Consider the following 23,117-nt stretch of genomic DNA (forward strand, 5'->3'; position numbering starts at 1 on the left):
AAGCTTAGAGTGGAAGTCCAAACCTTCAGACAGAAGGAAGGTGAATCCCTCTATGAAGCTTGGGAAAGATACAAGCAATTGATCAGAAGGTGTCCTTCTGACATGCTTTTAGAATGGAGCATATTATGTATATTCTATGATGGTCTGTCTGAATTGTCCAAGATGTCATTGGACCACTCTGCTGGTGGATCTCTTCATCTGAAGAAGACGCCTGAAGAAGCCCAGGAACTCATTGAAATGGTTGCAAATAACCAGTTCATGTACACTTCTGAAAGAAATCCTGTGAATAATGGGATGACTCAGAAGAAAGGAGTTCTGGAGATTGATACTCTGAATGCCATATTGGCTCAGAATAAAATATTGACTCAGCAAGTCAATATGATTTCTCAGAGTCTGACTGGAATGCAAGCTGCATCCGGCAGTACTAAGGAAGCCTCCTCTGAAGGAGAAGCTTATGACCCTGAGAATCCTGGAATGGAAGAAGTGAATTACATGGGAGAATCCTATGGAAACACTTACAATCCTTCATGAAGGAAACATCCTAATCTCTCATGGAAGGATCAACAGAAGCCTCAACAAGGCTTCAATAATAATAATGGTGGGAGAAACAGGTTTGGCAATAGCAAACCTTTTCTATCATCTTCTCAGCAACAGAAAGAGAATTCCAAGCAGAGCCTCTCTGACTTAGCAACCATAATCTCTGATCTATCTGAGACCACTCAAAGTTTCATGACTGAAACAAGGTCCTCTGACGAACAAGATTTTTGCCAGTAAAAAATGTCATAAAAACAGTCGCGTTGTAGATATAGTTTCTAAACCAACAAAAATCCCTTTCGTGCAAACGTTTTGGTTGTCACAAGTAACAAACCCCTATAAAATTGATAACCGAGTATTTAAACCTCGGGTCGTCTTCTCAAGGAATTGCAGGGATGTATGTTCTTATTATTGATTATGAGTTTGTAAATTGGGGTTTTGGAAGTAAGGTGGGAATATGTTATATGACAAATAATTTAAATGGCAATTAAAAATAAATAAATACTGTAAAGCAAACTTTTGGACAAGGTATGAGAAATTGGAAGTCCAGACTTAGTTATCCTTATCAATAACAATGAAAGTCGAATCTTAATTCCACTTGGTCAACCTTTACTAAAATAAAGGAAAGTCAAGGGACTAATTAGTTTGATCTTCAAATCCTATTTATTTCCTAAGAAAAGATTGGGATTATTGAAGTTTAATTCAATTAACAAATATAACAATTATCAATTATGCTATTGAATTGGATAACTCCTGAGTTACTGATTTCTTAACCAAGACCAAAAGGAGAAAAATAAATCTACTTGGAATAAAAATGTCTTCAGAGTAAAAGTAACAATAGCATGAATAAGAGTAATCAATATTAAACGGAAATACCTCAAATAACATTAATAAAAGAGTAATCTGTAACATGAAAGGATTCATAAAGTAGCTTGCAAAAGTAAATAAAAAGAATATTGAACCTGATCAAAGAGATAATCCTGAAAGTGAATAAAAATCCTAAATCTAAATCCTAATCCTAAAGAGAGAGATAATCTCTCTCTAAACTAAATCTAATTCATGGAAAGTGGAAATTGGCGAGCTCCCCCTGAATGGATGTATTCCTCACTTCATAACCTCTGGTCTATGCCTTCTGGACTTGGATTTGGGACAAAAAGGGCTTCAGAAATTGCTGGGAGCGTTTTCTGCAATTTCTGGTGCGTGGCCTCTGTCATGCATCCGCGTGGGTCACGCGGTCGCGTCGTTCGGAGCTTTTCTTTGCCACGCGGTCGCGTCAGTCATGCGACCGCGTCATATTCGTTCTGCTTAAGGCGCGCGGTCGCGTTAGTCATGCGGCCGCGTCGCTGTTGATTCGCGCTTGGCACGCGATCGCGTCGTCCATGCGATCGCGTGGATACCAGTTTCTTCAAGGACTCCATTTTGTGCTTTCCTTCCATTTTTGTATGTTTCCTTTCCATCCTTTGAGTCATTCTTGCCTTAGAAGATCTGAAACTACTCAACACACTAATCACGGCATCGAATGGAAATAAAGGTAATTAAAATAATTAATTTTAAAGCATAGGAAACATGTTTTTCACATACATCACATAATAAGGAAGGAGAAGTAAAACCATGCAATTAATATGAATAAGTGGGTGAAGGATTGAATAAATCACTCAAATTAAGCACAAAGTATATCATAAAATATGGGTTTATCAACCTCCCCACACTTAAACAATAGCATGTCCTCATGCTAAATCCAAGGTAATAAGTAAGGTTAAAGTGATGGAATGTCATGCAATGCAATCTAATCTAAATGCAACTACCTAAATGAATGATGCATCATGCAATTCTACTTTTTCATTCGCTCACTTGAATATAAAGCTTGCATGTAGTTGAATTAATTCACATTCTCAAGGAGTCATATATGTATATATATAGCCAAGCCTTAGATAATCATAAAGCACTTTTACAATTGAGATGGGAGAAAAAGCATTTTATGAACTTGCAAGACAATTAGATAATTCAAACAGAGATAAATGTTAATGAGCTATTGAACCCTCACTGGATTTGTGTTTACTCTCTATTCACTCAGTGTTTATTGGGTCAATCACTCTATTCCTCTTTTTATTCTTCCTTTCTATAACTTTGTTATTCATCTAACCATTCAGCAATTATAGAATACAGTCATACCAAAAATCATGAGGTCTTTAATTTAGGTTGTAATGGGGCCAAGGTAAAGGTAAGGATATATGTATAAGGCTAAGTGAGCTAATAAGTGAATCCTTAATTAGACTAAGATCTCACCTAACATACATACTTAGTAAAACAAAACTTCTTTACCTATTTTCCCATATTTTTCCCACTTTTGGATGTTACATGCTCATGTTTCAACTTTTGTTCTTATTCCATGTGCATTGCTTTTATTTTTGCATTTGGGGAATTCTTTTGTATCCCCTTTATTAAATACTGAAATTTTTATGTTATGTTTTTTTTTTTTAATGCACATGGTAATTTAATCACTTTGATTTCTCATGAGCATGCTTCCCAAAAATTTCTTAGTTTGAGTTATTTTATTCTTTTCAACTCTTCTACCTTTTGTTTTTATCATCCATGTTTCCAATAGGTTTTTCACATTTAAACTATTCATAATTTTCTATCTTAAGTTAACCAAGGATTCAACTTGGAATTTTATTTTGTTTTTCTGCTTAAGGCTAGTAGTGTGGCTAATAAAATAAAAAAGGGATTTAAAGGCTCAAGGGGGGCTAACAAGGGTGATGTGAAAGGTAGGTTATTTTTGAGATAAGTGAGCTAAAATCAAATAATGGCCTCAATCACTCTTTTGGTATGTATCTATATTCTATATTCTATATTCTATAATTGGACATATAGATTAAAGCAAAGTAAAGAACATCAGAATATAAAAGAAGGGCGGAACACACAGGAATAAAAAGCATGGTTTAAATGTAACCATACAATTAAGCTCAAAACTCACAGGCTATGTGTTCTCTAGCTCAAAAATCATTTATCAATTATGTATGTCATGCAGGTTTAGTTAAAAATTCTCATTATTCTCAATGTAAAACTTATATTGAATGGCTTTAAAATTCTAGTGTTTCTCCTTGATGAAGTGTTGTTAACTAACATGTAATGCTATATATACAAGGTGTGGGTTGTTTTGATTCTGTTAAAGTCTCTAGTTTACTTCCTTTTTCTTTTCAATCTATTCTGAGTTATCTTATGCTAAAAAGGGTAAACTATACTAATCAATCCACAATTTCTATAACTAATAAGTTAGAATTGCAACTAAGTGGCTAAAATATGAACTAAAAATACAAAATGCAGGAATAGAGTAAAAATACATAAACAGTAGCAATGTATAAATACTCAGAAAATAAAAATAAAAATAAAGAGAAAAATACAGAAAAATATCCAAAATAAAAGAAAAAGAGTCGGTAGTGGTTCACCAAAATAATACGCCAGAGATGGCGACCTCCCCACACTTAAAATGAAGTATCGTCCCTGATGCTCACTCAAGCAGGGTGTGAATGGGTGTCATCACTGGAAGGGATGGTAGCTGGTGTCTCTGTGGTGGCTGGCTGGGGGTTTGGCTGCTATAGAGGAGGGGCTGTCTGAATGGGGATCTCAGGATCTGCAGCCTGGATCTGATGTGGGACCTCTGCCTGTGGTGCCGCCTGCTCGGTGTCTGCCTGGGGATGGGTCTCTGCCTCGGGCGCATCTGCCTCCTCCTCAGATGCCTCAGAAGGTGTGTCAGGCTCGGAGGGGATGTCGCCGGATCGTATCATCAGCTTCAGGTGCTCATAGCGTCGCTTGTTGCGACGCTCCATCTGGTCAAGTCGTCGAAACAAGCGGTGCACCAGATGATAGACAGACTCTGTGGCAGGTGGAGGTGCAATGGTGGTGGCAGGGGTGGATGGTGCAGCAGTGGAGGAAGAGGGACCGGCAGATGGTGTAGCTGTATCATCAGCAGTGGCAGTCAGGAATGGAGGTCTGTAGCCCAAGGCCAAGAAGTTCCTGCTATGCGGGATAAGCTTCTTGCACTCTGCAGCAGGTGGCCTCTCATCAGTATCCTCCCATGGCACGTCAGCTCGACGGCCCAGCTGTGTAACCAGATAGGGAAAGGGAAGAGTGCCTCGGACGTGGACCCTGGCCATATAGTGCCGGATAAACCGTGGCAGGTACAGGTCCTTACCCTCTATTACACACCAAAGGAGGGTGATCATAGCGGCTGGTATCTCAGTCTCGTGAGTACTCGGCATAATGTATTTGCTGAATATCTGATGCCATAGTCGAGCCTCATCATTCAGGTAAATCCGCTTGATCCCTTTGGGCATGGTGGTGTTCTGACCCATGATCCAAGGAACTAACGGGTCAAGGGTAATCCGGGCCTTGACTGCATCCCAGTCAAAATGCATAAAGCGCATATCCTCCTCAGCTTTCTGATAACCATCTGTCTGATCAGTCTTAGGCAGAAGTTTCAGAACCTCTTCTATTGCCTCCTCAGTAACCAGAATCTGCTTCCCTCTGAGGTTCACTGCATCTAGGGAAGTTTTGAAGTAGTTTCAGTAGAATTTCCTAACCCAAGATGCATTAACCTCAGTCAGAGGTCTCTCCAGAAAGAACCAGCCTCTTTGTTTGATTTGATCAGAGGTATATTGCTAGAGTTCTTCTGGGATCTTCAAAGTCCGTTCCAGGTATAGGTTCCTGGAGTTTGCAAACACCGCATACTTCAGCTCACAGTATCGGTTTGCAAACTTTATTGAGTCATTGGCGGGAAGTAGCTGGTCGGCCTTCTCCTGCGGGGTAAAGGCTTTCTCCTGCAAGGAGGCATCATGCATGAGGTCGATGATAGACACGGAGGCTTCTCCTCTTTTCCTTTTGCCAGTAGTGACCTTGCCTTTTTCCCTTCTCTAGGAATCTGACATCCTGAAAAAAAGAAAACCAAGATATAATAAAAATAGGAAAGCAAATAGGCAAATAATCAAAGAAAACACAAAGTGGCAAAGGAGCAATAGGATAATGAATATGAGTTAAGTAAAATGTGCATTTAGGATTGTATAGGAGTGAAAAGTCTGAAAAGAAGAAATCACAATCCAAAATGTAATTGAATGCAAGTTAAATAGAAAAAATAACATCATGCCTTGGTTAGAATGTTAAAAGAAAGTGAAAGAAAGCAAAAAAAAGAAGTTTTGAAAAGGTTAGATTGGTTAGAGTTAAAATTAGTGAGTTAGTGAAAAATGGGTTAAAGTAAGAGGCATAATGAAAATAGTCCAAGTAACAAGTAATCACAGGTAGAAGCTATAGGTAACTCATATTCAAACAAGTAAAATAGTTTGATGAAGATTCAAATAGAGATAAAGAAAGTAAAAATAGGAATCAAACATCAAAATTGCAGTTTAGGAACCAGGAAATCAAAGAGGATAAGAATGCATGCCTTGGCATTCATGAATGGTTTGGTTAAAGCAGAGGAAAACAGAGTTCAAGATTCCAAAATCAAAACATGAATGAAAGTCAAAAAGATTTATAAAAATTTGGGCAGCATTCCGGCTAAAATTGGATTTTCCTGGAAAATAAACAGCAATCAAACAGTTCATATGAATTAAAAAATCAAGCTGCAGTTACATATAATGAATATAAGCATGAAAATTTAGTGTAAAGAGCAGCAATATACAAGAAATACAGCATATGAACAAGATCACAGCAACAGCAGATTCGCAAATTTGATAAAATAGAAACATGAACAGTGCAAGTAAACAAACCTAAATCCACTAACCACATCCTAGGCTACCTAACAACCTAAAATCCACTACAACATGCATATCTAACTAGCCTAAACATGAACATAAACGGAAAAATAAGAATAACCTACGAACGGATAAAAGGGATTGCGTGTTGCGGAACCTGGAAGGCCGAATAATGAGGAAAGGCAGAAAGGTGGCTGGGGTGGTGATGATGGTGGCGTCCGGTGGTGGGCATGGCGGCTGGCGGTGGTGGGTACGGCGGCGCGGCTGTTCGGGGCAGGGGAAAGAGAGGGTGATGGGGGTAGGGGAAGGAGGGGAAAAGAGGTGGTGTTGCTGGTGGAAGGGGGGTTGCGGTTGGGACGGTTGGCGGCGGTGGGTCGCGGCGCGGAGGGGAGCAGTGACGGAGGAGGATTATATTTTTGACTCCACTCGGCCACGTGGGGCACGCGGTCGCGTGGCTGGAGCGAAAAAGGTGGTTGACGCGATCGCGCAGAGGGCAAAAAGAGTGAATGACGCGATCGCATGGGGCATGCGATCGCGTCGCTGGAATTTGTGCTAAACGCACGAATCCAGCGTCGTTTCAGCGCAACTCTCTGTCTCTTTGGGGGTGTTCGTGCAATCCATGTGACGCGGTCGCGTCGCTGACGCGATCGCGTGGGATTGGTATTGTGCGAGTGACGCGATCGCGTGGGTCAATTGTGCGAAACGCACAATGGCCGCATGATTCCAGCCTAACTTTCTGGACGTTGGATCTTTACGCCGATCTCCAGGTCACGCGGCCGCGTGGATGACGCGGTCGAGTGGGAAGTGTAGTTCGCCATTGACGCGATCGCATGGATGATGCGGTCGCATCGCGCACCACTTTTTTTTTTATGCAGTATGCAGAATGCAACGCTTAATGTGAGTGCTATGCATGATTCCAGGTTCAATAAAATAAAAATAAAATTCAAAAACAAACAAAACGAAATAAAATTAAAATTGCAAAAGGAACGATCATACCATGGTGGGTTGTCTCCCACCTAGCACTTTTAGTTAAAGTCCTTAAGTTGGACATTAGATGAGCTTCCTGTTATGGTGGCTTGTGTTTAAATTCATCTAGAAATCTCCACCAATGCTTGGAATGCCAATAGCCTCCGGGGTCCCAAACTAGGCATGTAAAGCTTCTGAACAGCTTCAAACAGATTGTCAGGCTCCCGGGGTGACGAATGTCAGAATAGATTCCATGATCCCACGCCTTGTTTTTAGATCCGCCTCCGTCTTGATCTACCTTTTCCATCTGGGCGGTTTAGAAAGTAGATTCTCACCATGGTAACCAAACATTTTCCATGATCCATTCGATTGAACGTGATACCAATCCGTGCACTTCAAGTTGAAGTGGGGAACCTTATTGAACCTTGTGCACCAGCTCTGAGCACGAGCCATTTTTCTCTTACTCTTAAAGCCACAGAGGGCTCTAAGCTGGCCATCTGTTTCAAGTAAACCATATTCAAGTGAATAAGTAAAGTTAAAAGTTAAGGATTGTACCCACTTGAAGCTTGTATTGGGTGGTAATGGCCTTGGGCAAGGTGTTTCTGGTGGTTCTATAAGTTCTGCTCCCTGGTAATCTTCTATGAATTCCTCCACTTCCTTGCAAGATTCTTCAAATGCATCTGAGTCCTGGTCAAATTCTTCTATGTCTTCCTCATCACTTGAGTCATAGATTGGAGGGTGAGAGAAATCTACCTCTGCATCATCTTCGTATTCAATTGGGAAAGATTCTTCGATCTCAGAGAATTCACTTGTGGATGCAAGTTTATTACTAAGAGAGCTTGACTTGTGACTATCATCATCAAGGGAATTTGTGTCCTGGGTTATTCCGTCTAGTTCTTCATAAACGACTTGCCTTGGGGATTGTGCAATATCCTCCTTAGCATCAACTGTAACGTCCTTGACGGAGTTCTCCTCAGCTCTGGATTCCCATGGAGGTTCAGCGTCTCCTAGATCTTCAACCAACTCTTCTTCTTATACAATGACAGCTTCTTCTACTTGTTCTAGTACGAATTCATGCTCTGTCTTATCCACTGGAGTTTCTAGTGTCTCCTTCATGCTACGCTCTTCATTAGATTGTCCACATGGGGCTGTGGTTGGTCCTTGAATGTTCGCGCGTCTAGAAGCTAATTGAATTACTACTTGCTCCAGTTGTCGAATGGTTGTTTGAAGTTTATTTACTGTTGCCTTGAGACGAACCTCTGATTCTCGGGGTGATGGATTTGGATATGAAACATAGGGAAGTGGTGGTGCTTGGGAGTGATTGGATTGGAACTGGGGTAGGAAAGGATCATATGGTGGCGAATGGTGAAGAGAAGCTTGTGAGTGTGGTGGTTCGAGGTTATGTTGAGAGGATGGTCTATAGGCACGGGGTGGGGCTTGTTGGTAGTTACAAGGTTGTCCACCATATCTATCAACTGGGGATGCATTGTAGAATGGTCGTTGTCCATGATATCTTGGAGGGTGTTATTGCCTGAAGGATTGATTAGATCCTCTTGGCTCTATCCATCCTTGATTGGTTTGACCTTGATGCATATTCCTGCTGTAACATCTATTTCCTTCAACAAAGTTAGAACCAAACTCAAAGCGAGAGGGGTGAGAGTCTATAGTAGCAAATAAAATTAAAAAGGAAAAACAAAAATAAATATACAAGCAAAAGAAAAATATTTACAATAACCAATAATAAGGCACACGTTAGCAGTTCCCCGGCAACGGCGCCATTTTGACGAACAAGATTTTTGCCAGTAAAGAATGTCATAAAAACAGTCGCGTTGTAGATATAGTTTCTAAACCAACAAAAATCCCTTTCGTGCAAACGTTTTGGTTGTCACAAGTAACAAACCCCTATAAAATTGATAACCGAGTATTTAAACCTCGGGTCGTCTTCTCAAGGAATTGCAGGGAGGTATGTTCTTATTATTGGTTATGAGTTTGTAAATTGGGATTTTGGAAGTAAGGTGGGAATATGTTATATGACAAATAATTTAAATGGCAATTAAAAATAAATAAATACTGTAAAGCAAACTTTTGGGCAAGGTATGAGAAATTGGAAGTCCAGACTTAGTTATCCTTATCAATAACAATGAAAGTCGAATCTTAATTCCACTTGGTCAACCTTTACTAAAATAAAGGAAAGTCAAGGGACTAATTAGTTTGATCTTCGAATCCTATTTATTTCCTAAGAAAATATTGGGATTATTGAAGTTCAATTCAATTAACAAAGATAACAATTATCAATTATGATGTTGAATTGGATAACTCCTGAGTTATTGATTTCTTAACCAAGACCAAAAGGAGAAAAATAAATCTACTTGGAATAAAAATGTCTTCAGAGTAAAAGTAACAATAGCATGAATAAGAGTAATTAATATTAAACTGAAATACCTCAAATAACATTAATAAAAGAGTAATCTGTAACATGAAAGGATTCATAAAGTAGCTTGCAAAAGTAAATAAAAAGAATATTGAACCTGATCAAAGAGATAATCCTGAAAGTGAATAAAAATCCTAAATCTAAATCCTAATCCTAAAGAGAGAGAGAATCTCTCTCTAAACTAAATCTAATTCATGGAAAGTGGAAATTGGCGAGCTCCCCCTGAATGGATGCATTCCCTCACTTCATAACCTCTGGTCTATGCCTTCTGGACTTGGATTTGGGCCAAAAAGGGCTTCAGAAATCGCTGGGAGCATTTTCTGCAATTTCTGGTGCGTAGCCTCTGTCACGCGTCCGCGTGGGTCACGCGGTCGCGTCGTTCGGAGCTTTTCCTTGCCACGCGGTCGCGTCAGTCATGCGACCGCGTCATATTCGTTCTGCTTAAGGCGCGCGGTTGCGTTAGTCATGCGGCCGCGTCGCTGTTGATTCGCGCTTGGCACGCGATTGCGTCGTCCATGCGATCGCGTGGATACCAGTTTCTTCAAGGACTCCGTTTTGTGCTTTTCTTCCATTTTTGTATGTTTTCTTTCCATCCTTTGAGTCATTCCTGCCTTAGAAGATCTGAAGTTACTCAACACACTAATCACGGCATCGAATGGAAATAAAGGTAATTAAAATAATTAATTTTAAAGCATAGGAAACATGTTTTTCACATACATCACATAATAAGGAAGGAGAAGTAAAACCATGCAATTAATATGAATAAGTGGGTGAAGGATTGAATAAATCACTCAAATTAAGCACAAAGTATATCATAAAATATGGGTTTATCATCCTCCATTAGAAATTTGGAGGCACAAGTGAGTCGGCTGAGTGAAAGAGTTACTGAACTCCCTCCAAGTACTCTCCCAAGCAATACAGAAGAGAATCCAAAAAGAGAGTGCAAGGCCATCAACACGTCCAACATTGCCGAACCTGCAGAGGAAAGAAAGGCAGTGATTTTCAGTGAGGAAGACCTTAATGGACATCCACTGGCCACTAAGGAGTTCCCTAATGAGGAACCAAAGGAATCTGAGGCTCATACAGAGACCATAGAGATTCCACTGAACTTACTGTTGCCATTCATGAGCTCTGATGAGTATTCTTCCTCTGAAGAGGATGAAGATATTGTTGAAGAGCAAGTTGCTCAGTATCTAGGAGCAATCATGAAGCTAAATGCCAAGCTATTTGGTAATGAGACTTGGGAGGATGAACCTCCATTGCTCATCAATGAACTGAATGCTTGGGCTCAACTAAAATTACCTCAGAAGAAATCGGATCCTGGAAAATTCTTGATACCTTGTACCATAGGCACCATGACTTTTGAGAAGGCTCTATGTGACCTGGGGTCAGGAATAAACCTCATGCCACTCTCTGTAACGGAGAAACTAGGGATCTTTGAGGTACAAGCTGCAAGATTCTCATTAGAATTGGCAGACAAATCAAGAAAACAGGCTTATGGACTTGTACAGGATGTATTGGTGAAGGTTGATTGAAGGCCTATACATCCCTGCTGATTTCATAATCCTAGACACTGGGAAGGATGAAGATGAATCCATCATCCTTGGAAGACCCTTCCTAGCAACAGTAAAAGCTGTGATTGATGTGGACAGAGGAGAGTTAGTCCTTCAATTGAATAAGGACTACCTTGTGTTTAAGGCTCAAGGATCTCCATCTGTAACCATGGAGAGGAAGCATGAAAAGCTTCTCTCAATACAGAGTCAAACAGAGCCCCTACACTCAACTTCTAAGTTTGGTGTTGGGAGGCCAACATTAAGCTCTGAATCTCTGTGAGGCTCTCTAAGAGCTCACTGTCAAGCTATTGACATTAAAGAAGCGCTTATTGGGAGGCAACCCAATGTTAATTAACTATATTTATATATTTGTTTTCCATTGTTATTTTATGTTTTCTTTAGGTTGATGATCATGTGAAGTCACAAAAATAACTACAAAATTAAAGCGGAATAAAAAATAGCATCAAAAATAGAACACCCTAGAGGACAGGCTTACTGGCGTTTAAACGCCAGTAAGGATAGCAGAATGGGCGTTTAACGCCCAGTCTGGCAGTATTCTGGGTGTTAAACGCCAGAATGGGCAGCATTCTGAGCGTTTAATGCCAGAAAAGGGTGTCTAGCGTCTAGCTGGTGTTAAATGCCAGAAATGGCAGACAGACTGGCGTTTAACGCCAGAAAAGGGTGTCTGGCTAGCGTTAAACGCCAGAAAGGGGCAACAGAATGGCGTTTAACGCCAGGAAACGTAGCAGAGATTGTGTTAAATGCCAGATTTGGCACACAGTGGGCGTTTAAACGCCAAAATGGTGCAGGGAGCAGAATTCCTTGACACCTCAGGATCTGTGGACCCCACAGGATCCCCACCTATCCCACCTCTTCTTCTATCCTCTTCACACCTTTCTATAACACTCTTCCCCAAATACCCTTGACCAATCATGAGATAATATCTCTAGAAATAAACAAGGTGACTGACAAACCTTCCACTTTGGCAAGGTTAGCCTTTCCTCATCTCATCTATCACCTATGCAATTCAGCTGGAGTTGTCATAGAGGAAGACACCCTTATTGAAGAGGACAAGCACATCACTAAAAGAGGATGGAGCAAACAAAAGAGCCCACTCATGGACCTCAACAAGAGTATGAAGAAATTCCTCATCAAGAAATCCCTGAGATGCCTCAAGGGATGCATTTCCCTCCATATAACTATTGGGTGCAACTCAACACCTCTTTAGGAGATTTGAGTTCCAACATGGAACAACTAAGAATGGAGCATCAAGAGCACTCCATCATCCTCCATAAAATCAGAAGGACCAAAAGGCCATGAGAGAGGAGCAACAAAGGCAAGAAAGAGATATTGAGGAGCTCAAGCACTCCATAGGATCTTCAAGAGGAAGAACTAGCCACCATCACTAAGGTGGACCCGTTCTTTAATTTCCTTGCTCTTATTTTTCTGTTTTTCGATTTCTATGCTCTATGTTTTATCTATGTTTGTGTCTTTATTACATGATCATTAGTGTTTAGTGTCTATGTCTTAAAGCTATGAATGTCCTATGAATCCTTCACCTTTCTTAAATGAAAAAAATGTTTTCTGAAAAAAGAAAAAGAAGTACATGAATTTCGAATTACATCTTGAAAAGTATCTAATTATTTTGATGTGGTGGCAATACTTTTTGTTTTCTGAATGAATGCTTGAACAGTGCATATTTTTTATATTGTTGTTTATGAATGTTAAAATTGTTGGCTCTTGAAAGAATAATGAAAAAGGAAAAATGTTGTTGATAATCTGAAAAATCATAAAATTAATTCTTGAAGCAAGAAAAAGCAGTGAAAAGCTTGCAGAAAAAAACAAAGAAAAAAAGAAAGAAAAAGAAAAAGCAAGCAGAAAAAGTCAATAGCCCTTTAAACCAAAAGGCAAGGGTAAAAAGGATCCAAGGCTTTGAGCATTAATGGATAAGAGGGCCTAAAGGAATAAAATCCTGGTCTAAGCGGCTAAATCAAGCTGTCCCTAATCATGTGCTTGTGGCGTGAAGGTGTCAAGTGAAAAGCTTGAGACTGAGCGGTTAAAGTCGTGGTCCAAAACAAAAAGTGTGTGCTTAAGAGCTCTGGGCACCACTAACTGGGGACTCTAGCAAAGCTGAGTCACAATCTGAAAAGGTTCACCCAGTTATGTGTTTGTGGCATTTATGTATCCGGTGGTGATACTGGAAAACAAAATGCTTATCGTCACGGCCAAGACTCATAAAGTAGCTGTGTTCAAGAATCAACATACTGAACTAGGAGAATTAATAACACTATCTGAATTCTGAGTTTCTATGGATGCCAATCATTCTAAACTTCAAAGGATAAAGTGAGATACCAAAATTGTTCAAAAGTAAAAAGCCACTAGCCCCGCTCATCTAATTGGAAATAAGCTTCATTGATATTTGGAATTCATTGTATCTTCTCTTATTTTTATCCTATTTTGTTTTTAGTTGCTTGGGGACAAGTAACAATTTAAGTTTGGTCACTACAAAAAAAGGCCTATGGTCACGGTTTACCGTGACCATTGCTAGTAAAAAGGGTGACCATAGATCTATGGTCACGGTTTTGGACCTATGGTCACGGTTTTTTACCGTGGCCTAATCTCTCGTGGCCATAGGTCTATGGTCACGGTTTTTTTATCTATGGTCACGGTTTTATGGTCACGGTTTCAATTTTCAAAATCTGACACTTTAGGCTATGTTTTTTACCGTGACCATAGGTTAATCTATGGTCACGGTAAAAACCGTGATAACCGTGATCATAGCCTTATCTATGGTCACGGTTTTCACTGTGACCATAGCCTCTATGGTCACCCCTCCTTAAAACTGTGACCATAGATAAGGCTATGGTCACGGTTTTCATCGTGGCCATAACCTCTATGGTCACCCCTCCTTAAAACCGTGACCATAGCCCTACATATGGTCACGGTTTTCACCGTGGCCACAGACTCTATGGTCACCCCACTTAAAACCGTGACCATAGCCTATCTATGGTCACGGTTTTTCACCGTGACCATAGCCTCTATGGACACCCCACCTAAAACCGTGACCATAGCCTTATCTATGGTCACGGTTTTTCACCGTGGCCATAGCCTCTATGGTCACCCCTCCTTAAAACCGTGACCATAGCCCTATCTATGGTCACTCCCTGCTTAAAACCGTGACCATAGCCTATCTATGGTCACGGTTTTTCACCATGGCCATAGACTCTATGGTCACCCCCTCCTTAAAACCGTGACCATAGCCCTATCTATGGTCACAGTTTTCACCGTGGCCATAGACTCTATGGTCACCGTCCTTAAAACCGTGATCATAGACCATCTATGGTCACGGTTTTCACCGTGGCCGTAGCCTCTTAGCCCTATCTATGGTCACGGTTTTTTACCGTGGCCATAGCCTCTATGGTCACCCCTCCTTAAAACCGTGACCATAGCTCTATCTATGATCACGGTTTTTTAAAACGGTGACTATAGCCTGTTGTTGTTTATGAGATTCAATTTTTTTAAATTATAATCACATCCCAAAATGATAATAATCACAAAATAAATCTAAAAATAAGAAATTAAAGAAATCTAAATCATAAAAGTTTCATTATAAGATAGATATGTTTAATCTTTAGTATAAACAACACAAATCCAAATAGAGTGAAATTTTTCCAATTACATGTAATACCTCAAAAAGTACATAACACATCAAAATATTACATTTACATAAGTAATTAAGGTCATTGTAAGACCCATCCCATGTGATATTTGTATGGAACATATTTTCTTCATCACATCATGTCTTCCTACACGTAAAAGAAATAAACATGTTAGATATTTAGCAAAAATGGTTTTGATGATGCAATACATATGCAGCAAAAGAAGGGAAACATTCATCCACAGTAACACTCAAGAATTATTCACAACCATCATTCACTTCAAACAGCAGATATTGCAAGAATGCAGCAGTAGTGATAATGATAATCAAGTAGAAGGTTAATCAAGTTACTTATAAAAATAGATAGAAGAAAATGACATAAGCATTATTGTTTAATACATTAAAAGGGTGAAACATAAAGCAAGTGAACATGTCAAAAAGGAGAACCAAAAATGGGGTTTGAACTTAAAATTCAAAATACATGTCTTCCGTTTAATTATTTTGAATGGGTCTTGGTATTTCTTTCACTTTGTAATAGTCTTGGAAAATTCTTGAGTATCCATTCAAGGTGTAGTCAAAACAGCAACCTTCGTTGATAATTAGTTTATATCAAACAATAATTAGTTTATATTGTATACTAACTATAATTACAATAATATGACATTATTATTTCTGAACTGAGATTTCAACTTTGGGCAAAGTCATTGCTTCAAGGTACAAATTAAGTAGCAGTAGCCAACATAAGAATAAGGCAGCAATAATACTATGCAGCATCATCATATAAACCAGTTTAGCACAAAAGTAAATCAGTGAAACAACAACATAGGATCAATAACAGTTTAAACCTAATCAACAGCACCAAGCAAACTAATTTAGCACAAGACAGATCAATAAACCAGCAGCATGAAACTAAATTAGAACAGGGCAAGTCATTACCAGCAAAGAAAAATCAATTTCAGATAGAATAAACATCAGAGTTCAAACCTAAATCCACTACAAAATCAATTGACTACCTAACCACCTAATTCAACTATATATCAAGATATTTGTTTCCATTAGGTGCTCTGCTTTATTAAAGCATTACTATGCCACTCTAAGGATCAAGTACATCTCAGTAAAAATCTTGTGATGTGCAGCTACCAATATCTTCTTCAAACCTTCCTGCCCAGTACTTTGAAGAAACAAAAAATGTGCCAAACTTCACCTCAATAAAGTTGATACAAAATTCTCATCATAAGCTTCAAAATTCAAATTGCAATATTAACAAACTTGACTCATTGTTCACTGGTTGCATCATACAACAATATAAAAAAAATTTATATTTATATCTTTCTTGAAATTTTGGGAAAGGGGGGGAGGGAATGTTCTTAAAATTGAAACGATAACATTAAAAACTTGTTTCACTGATTAGAATAAAGTATTAAATTAGCAAATTAGAAAACTTATATACTAAAACTATAAAAACCAGCCGCATTTAAAAGGAGAATGTAATGGGAGACAAGCATGAATGCATCATACATATAATATTCCTCTAAACTAACTAGACATATTAATAGAAGCAGCAGCAGCAGTAGTGCTACAATAGATTACAAGTATATGTCCCTAGCTAATGAATGAACAAATTACAAGCCTTAAAAGTTGAAAGTTAAAAGTCAAACTTGCATTCCATTTATGCTTGGATTACAGGGTATCCCTATATGTATTATAGTACACTTTCAATTAGAATCATAGGATACGATATCTAGCTAAAGAGCAACCTAAAGGGACTCTCCGAATGCAGATCAATGCTCATTAGAATTGAAATTATGAGATCAAATTGAAAAAACTTAGCTAATTGTAAAAACTAAACTAATTAAATTGAAAAGAAAAGAAAGAAACTTACTTGGAATACTCAATGGAGTGAATGAGTGCTGACACAAAGAGCTTTGAGGGCTATGTACACCAGCGGGGCTGATGCCCAGCTTCACGGGTTGGAGCAAGACTTCGACGAACGGTGGCCTTCGAAGCTGGTGACCGGCGACTGGGTTTTGCCTGTAACATACAACAAAAACCCTCAGGCCTCAGCAACCAATAAACTCAGCAACCAATGACAAAATAAATTAAGCTCAGCAACAGAAAAGCTCACCAAACAAATCATGAATAGAATAACAATAAGCTCAACAAACAAATAATAACCTCAAAAAAATCATGAACAGAAAATCAGAAATAACAACCAAATCACGAATAGAGTAACAATAAGCTCAACAAACAATAAGCTCAGTAAGCAAATAAAAACCTGGGCAAAAAAAATCATGAAGAGAAAATAACAAAAAACAAAAAAATCTATTCCAGCAAACAATAACCTCAGAAAATCCAGCTAATCAGCAAATGAATTACTAACAAATTACTAACAATAACCTAAGCTAATCCAGCTAATCAGAAAATCAACTTCTAAACCCTAAACCAGCAAGCAGACGCCGAGAAAATGGCTGCAAAGTTTGTGAACAGAGTATTACTTACCGGCGGCAAGGAGGAAGGCGAGCAACGGCGACGGCAAAGGAGGCGAACCGGCGAACACAGAGAAGGCAAGCTCGGCAACGACAATGACCCGGTGGGGGCTGTGGTGGTCGAACCCTCACTGCGGTGGCTACAAGACGCAGCAGCTGCTTGTTTCGTGGTTTCTATGGACTATGGTCCTCAGAGAAGAAGAGAGGAGCGGTGGGGCCTGTGGTGGTCGAACCCGTCGCTGCGGTGGCTACAGGACGCAGCAGCTGCTCGATTTGTGGCTTCTATGGACTATGGTCCTCAGAGAAGAAGAGAGGAGCGATAGGGGGCTGTGGTGGTCGAACCCATCACTGCGGTGGCAACAGGACGCATGCAGCAGCTGCTCGATTTGTGGCTTCTATGGACTATGGTCCTCAGAGAAGAAGAGAGGAGCGATGGGTTTGTGTCTTTGTGAAGAGAGAAGCAATGGCTTCTAACGGACGGGCATTGAAACGACGAGAGAGGGGAGGAGGGTGCGCGTGGCTGGGCAGGAAAGCACTATGGTTCTCTTATTTCTTTTAACCCTAACTTAGGAACTTAGAAGATGATGAGGAGGGAATAGGGAAATTTGGGGGGGAACATACGAGGGAATGGGGAAATTTTGGGGGGATGAGGGAATTTTGGACGACGCCGTTTTGGACAGGTATCCTATGGTCACCCTTTTTTAAGAAACTATGACCATAGACTCTTTTAGGTCACCCTCCAAAACCGTGACCATAGATACTTTTAGGTCACTCTAAAAAACCGTGACCATAGACCCTTTTAGGTCACCCTTTCAAAAAACCGTGACCATAGACTCTTTTAGACCACTCACCAAAACCGTGACCATAGACTCCTTTAGGCCACCCCCAAAAACCGTGACCATAGACTCTTTTAGGCCACCCCCAAAACCGTGACCATAGACCACTTTAGGTCACCCCTCAAAACCGTGACCATAGACCTTTTTTGGTCACTGTAAAAAACCGTGACCATAGACCCCTTTAGGTCACCTCCAAAACCGTAACCATAGACCCTTTTAGGCCACCCCCTAAAACCGTGACCATAGACCACTTTAGGTCACCCCCCAAAACCGTGACCATAGACCCTTTTAGGTCACCCTTTTTTGAAAAATCGTGACCATAGACCCTTTTTGGTCACTGTAAAAAACCGTGACCATAGACTTCTTTAGGTCACCCCCCCAAAACCGTGACCATAGACCCTTTTAGGCCACCTTTTTTTAAAAAACCGTGACCATAGCTTTTTTTTGTCACTGTAAAAAACCGTGACCATAAACCCTCTATGGTCACGGTTTTTTACCGTGACCAAAAAAACCGTGGCCATAGACCCAAAATATTGTAGTGGGTGTTGTGATGAGCGGATAATTTATACCCTTTTGGCATTGTTTTTATATAGTTTTTAGTATGTTTTAGCTAATTTTTATTATATTTTTATTAGTTTTTATTCAAAAATCACATTTCAGGACTTTGCTATGAGTTTGTGTATTTTTCTGTGATTTCATGTATTTTCTGGCTGAAATTGAGGGACCTGAGCAAAAATCTGATTCAGAGGCTGAAAAAGGACTGCAGATGCTGTTGGATTCTGACCTCCCTGCACTCGAAGTGGATTTCTAGAGCTACAGAAGCCCAATTGGAGCACTCTCAATTGCGTTGGAAAGTAGACATCCTGGGCTTTCCAGCAATATATAATAGTCTATTCTTTGTCCGAGATTTGATGGCCCAAACTGGCGTCCAAACGCAGAACAAAGAATTTTGGCGTAAAACGCCAGAACTGGCACTAAAACTGGCGTAAAATGCCCAAACTGGCACCAAAGCTGGCGTTTAACTCCAAGAACAGCCTAAGCACGAAAAAGCTTCAATGCTCAGCCCAAGCACATACCAAGTAGGCCCCGGAAGTGGATTTCTGCACTATCTGCACTTAGTTACTCATTTTCTGTAACCTTAGGTTACTAGTTTAGTATAAAAACTACTTTTAGAGATTTATTTTATGTCTTTTGACCATCTTTTGGAATCTTATGCTATCATAGACTATTGTTCACATTGGGAGGCTGGCCTCACGGCCATGCCTAGACCTTCTTTCACTTATGTATTTTCTACGGTGGAGTTTCTACACCCCATAGATTAAGGTGTGGAGCTCTGCTGTTCTTCATGAATTAATGCAAGTACTATTGTTTTTCCTTCAATTCACGCCTACTTATTCTCCAAGATATACTCTTGTACTTAATTCAGTTAAGTCAGAATGAAGGGGTGACCCGTGACAATCACCCACTATCTTCGTTACTCGCTTAGCCAAGATCCGCGTGCCTGACAACCACAAGCGGTCTACATGATGTTCAACGTAGTCATTGGACGACAGCCGGAGTATATTCTCTTGGATATCTAATACACATACCGAGTCCGTGAGATTAGTATCTTCGTGGTATAGGCGAGAACCATTGGCAGCATTCCTGGGATTCAGAAAGTCTAAACCTTGTCTGTGGTATTCCGAGTAGGATCCGGGAAGGAATGACTGTAACGAGCTTCAAACCTGCAAACGTTGGGCACAGTGACAGTGTGCAAAAGGATCAATGGATCCTATTCCGACACTAGCGGGAACCGACAGATGATTAGCCATGCGGTAGCTGTGCCTGGTATTTTTCATCCGAGACGAGAAATCCGACAGTTGATTAGCCATGTAGAAACCGTAGAGGACCATTTTCACTGAGAGGATCTTACAGCTTGCCATGGAAGGGAGCACGCATGGTTATAAGAAGGCAATAGGAAAGCAGAGATTCAGAAGCAACAAAGCATCTCCAGACGCTTATCTGAAATTCCCACCAATGAATTACATAAGTAACTTTATCTTATTTCATGTTTTATTTGTCTTTTAATTATTAAAACCTCATAACCATTTGAATCCGCCTGACTGAGATTTACAAGGATGACCATAGCTTGCTTCAAGCCGACAATCTCCGTGGGATCGACCCTTACTCACGTAAGGTATTACTTGGATGACCCAGTGCACTTGCTGGTTAGTTGCACCGGAATTGTGAAAAGTGTGAATCACAATTTCGTGTACTAGTAACCCAACAATTAATAGCCAACACAATATAATTCATCAATAAATCATAGCACAACTCATAATCATTCATCAATTCTCATCAATCACTACAATCATCAATTATCACACATTTACATAATTAGATTCAACATATCCACCAATTCACTAAATCTTAACGAGGTCACATGGTTTAACTTATCTTGCAGTCAACTAACCTAAATTTTCACGTTACATTACACATTATCTACGAGAGACCAAAATCATGCCTTGGCCGATTCCTCCCTAAGATTGGAGCACCTCAAAATGCCCTCTACCACAAGTTCCAAGCCTTTTCTCCTCACCAAGTGAAATACCAGCTTCCAAGGTTCAAGTCAAGCATCCCACCACCACCAATTTGATTCCAAATCATACAATTTAATCTAATACCATTCAATTTCACTATAATCAACATAGAATTTACCAATATCAATAATTCACAAGGGTTCAAAGGTTCTTTACCGTTTTCACAGATAATCAAAGCAATACTAATATATACTAATTAAATAACAATATATATAATTTTGTTTTAAAAAAAATTGGAGAGAGGGACCATGGTCATTATAGACCTTTTATAAATTGATAGAACCTACTTAATAATTTGATAAAACTATAAAGATTAATCGAATAATTAAACCTATACTATATTCACTAGTATAATAATGGGATAAAGTACTAAACTGGTCCCTTATATTTGGGTGTAATCCTGTTTTGGTCCTTAAAGTTTAAAGTGTCCTATTCGAATCCAAAAAAGTTTCATTTAGCTTCAATGTAGTCTCACTGTAAAGTCAAGGTTAAATAATTAATAGAATGTCTTACATGACAACAGTACAAGAACAAGGTCGATAATCTAGAGAACAAGTACAAGCTCCAAAGACACAAAATCACTGTAGATGCATCAATATATTTATTTATTATTTTTTTATAATTTAAATGAAATATTTTCTATAGAACTAAGGAGAATAATAAAAAATTGTATTGATCCATCCACGGTTGATTTTGTGCCTTTGAAACTTGTACTTGTTCTCTAGATTATGGACCTTGTTCTTGTACGGTTGTCATGTAAGACATTCCATTAATTATTTAACTTTGACCTCACTGTGGGACTACATTAAAGGTTAACGAAATTTTTTTGGATTCAAATAGAGCACTTTAAACCTTAAAGATCAAAACAAAATTATGCTCAAACGTAGGAAATCAATTTAGTATTTTACCCTATAGTAATGTGTCAACTGAGAGGGTCCATATACCATGGCTACTTGAACAACAACGTACTCTACTAACTCGTGAATAATTATGATGCAAAAACGTTTGTTGTTTTTTATGAAAACTAAATTTTTTTGTTAAACATAAAAAACATTATTGTTCTAAAAAGTTATGAAGCTTACTTCAAATCGAAACATAGTTAACTACTAAATCCTCCTTGTTAAAGTATATTTAGAGATATTGTAACTATCCATATTTTTTGAAAATATAAATATAAATAAGTTATAATTTATTTTATAAATTGAAGTTCTTTATTTTAAAAATTATTTTATTATAAATAATTAAATTAATTTTATAATTATTTAAATTTAATTAAATTCAGAATCTTATATATTTTTATTATGATAAAATATTTTAAATAATTAAAATTATAATTTTATTAATTTATAAATAATAAAAATTATATATATATATATATATATATATATATATATATATATATTTAAGTTTGATATGTTTAATTTAAAAACAAAGTTTGGTTAATAATATTATTATTGAGTTCGATATCCACCGATATAAATAAATATCGGTACTTTTTGGTGAACGTAACTTTGCTAATGTTTTAACATATGTCTTTTATTGTTATGTTACTAATGTCATTTATATTAGTAACTCATATACATTTAACTTTATATATTATTATTATTATTATTATTATTATTATTATATATATCATATGAGACTATTATTATTAATTAGTTGGCTTTTCCTTAGTTACGTTTATATGTATAAGGTTAGTATTATTAGGTGGCGGAAGCAAAAGCATAAACATATTAAAGCATATATATATTAATATTAAGGCAAAAGAATACTAGTATTGCATGATCATTCTCATAAAAGCATAAACCGTGGCACATATAAAAGCAAGCCACATAACTATTTTTATTACCTTATTCGTCATATAACCTTAGTTGATTGCATGCAAACGGTGAGAAAGAGAGAAGAGTGACCGAGAGAGAGAACCGTAACCTTCCACCGAACTTATTTTTATTACCTTATTCGTCATATAACCTTAGTTGATTGCATGCAAACGGTGAGGAAGAGAGAAGAGTGACCGAGAGAGAGAACCGTAACCTTCCACCGAACTTTTGGCTCTGATTTTTTTAAATTCGTAATTCCAATAAAAAATCTAATTCGATAAAAGTGTTCGTATCCTTTTTCTCTATACGTTAGCGTTATTTTTATCCGGTAGAAGTTGACGGTGACGTAGCTTCTCTTCCTCTTGAGTATGGTCAATTAAAGTTTTAGGAGGCACACACGATTTCTAACGCTTTCTTCTGATCTTCAGCAGCTTGGTCAGAAAGTTTTTTCAGAGCTTTCATTAATTTTGATTTCATACGAAGGTAGGGGGTTTGTTTTTAAAGTTAAAT

At 38.6% G+C, this 23,117-nt stretch overlaps 1 non-coding gene across 1 annotated transcript; it reads right to left on the reverse strand.

Moving 5' to 3' along the window:
- LOC148543992 (small nucleolar RNA R71) lies at nt 1–108 on the reverse strand. Its single transcript, XR_015901148.1, has one exon. It is a non-coding gene; the product is annotated as a small nucleolar RNA R71 (small nucleolar RNA).
- Nucleotides 109–23,117: the final 23,009 nt, after the last annotated feature.

This window comes from Arachis ipaensis, chromosome B9 (genome assembly GCF_059453495.1).
Source record: "Arachis ipaensis isolate K30076 ecotype BB chromosome B9, ASM5945349v1, whole genome shotgun sequence".
NCBI lineage: Eukaryota > Viridiplantae > Streptophyta > Magnoliopsida > Fabales > Fabaceae > Arachis > Arachis ipaensis.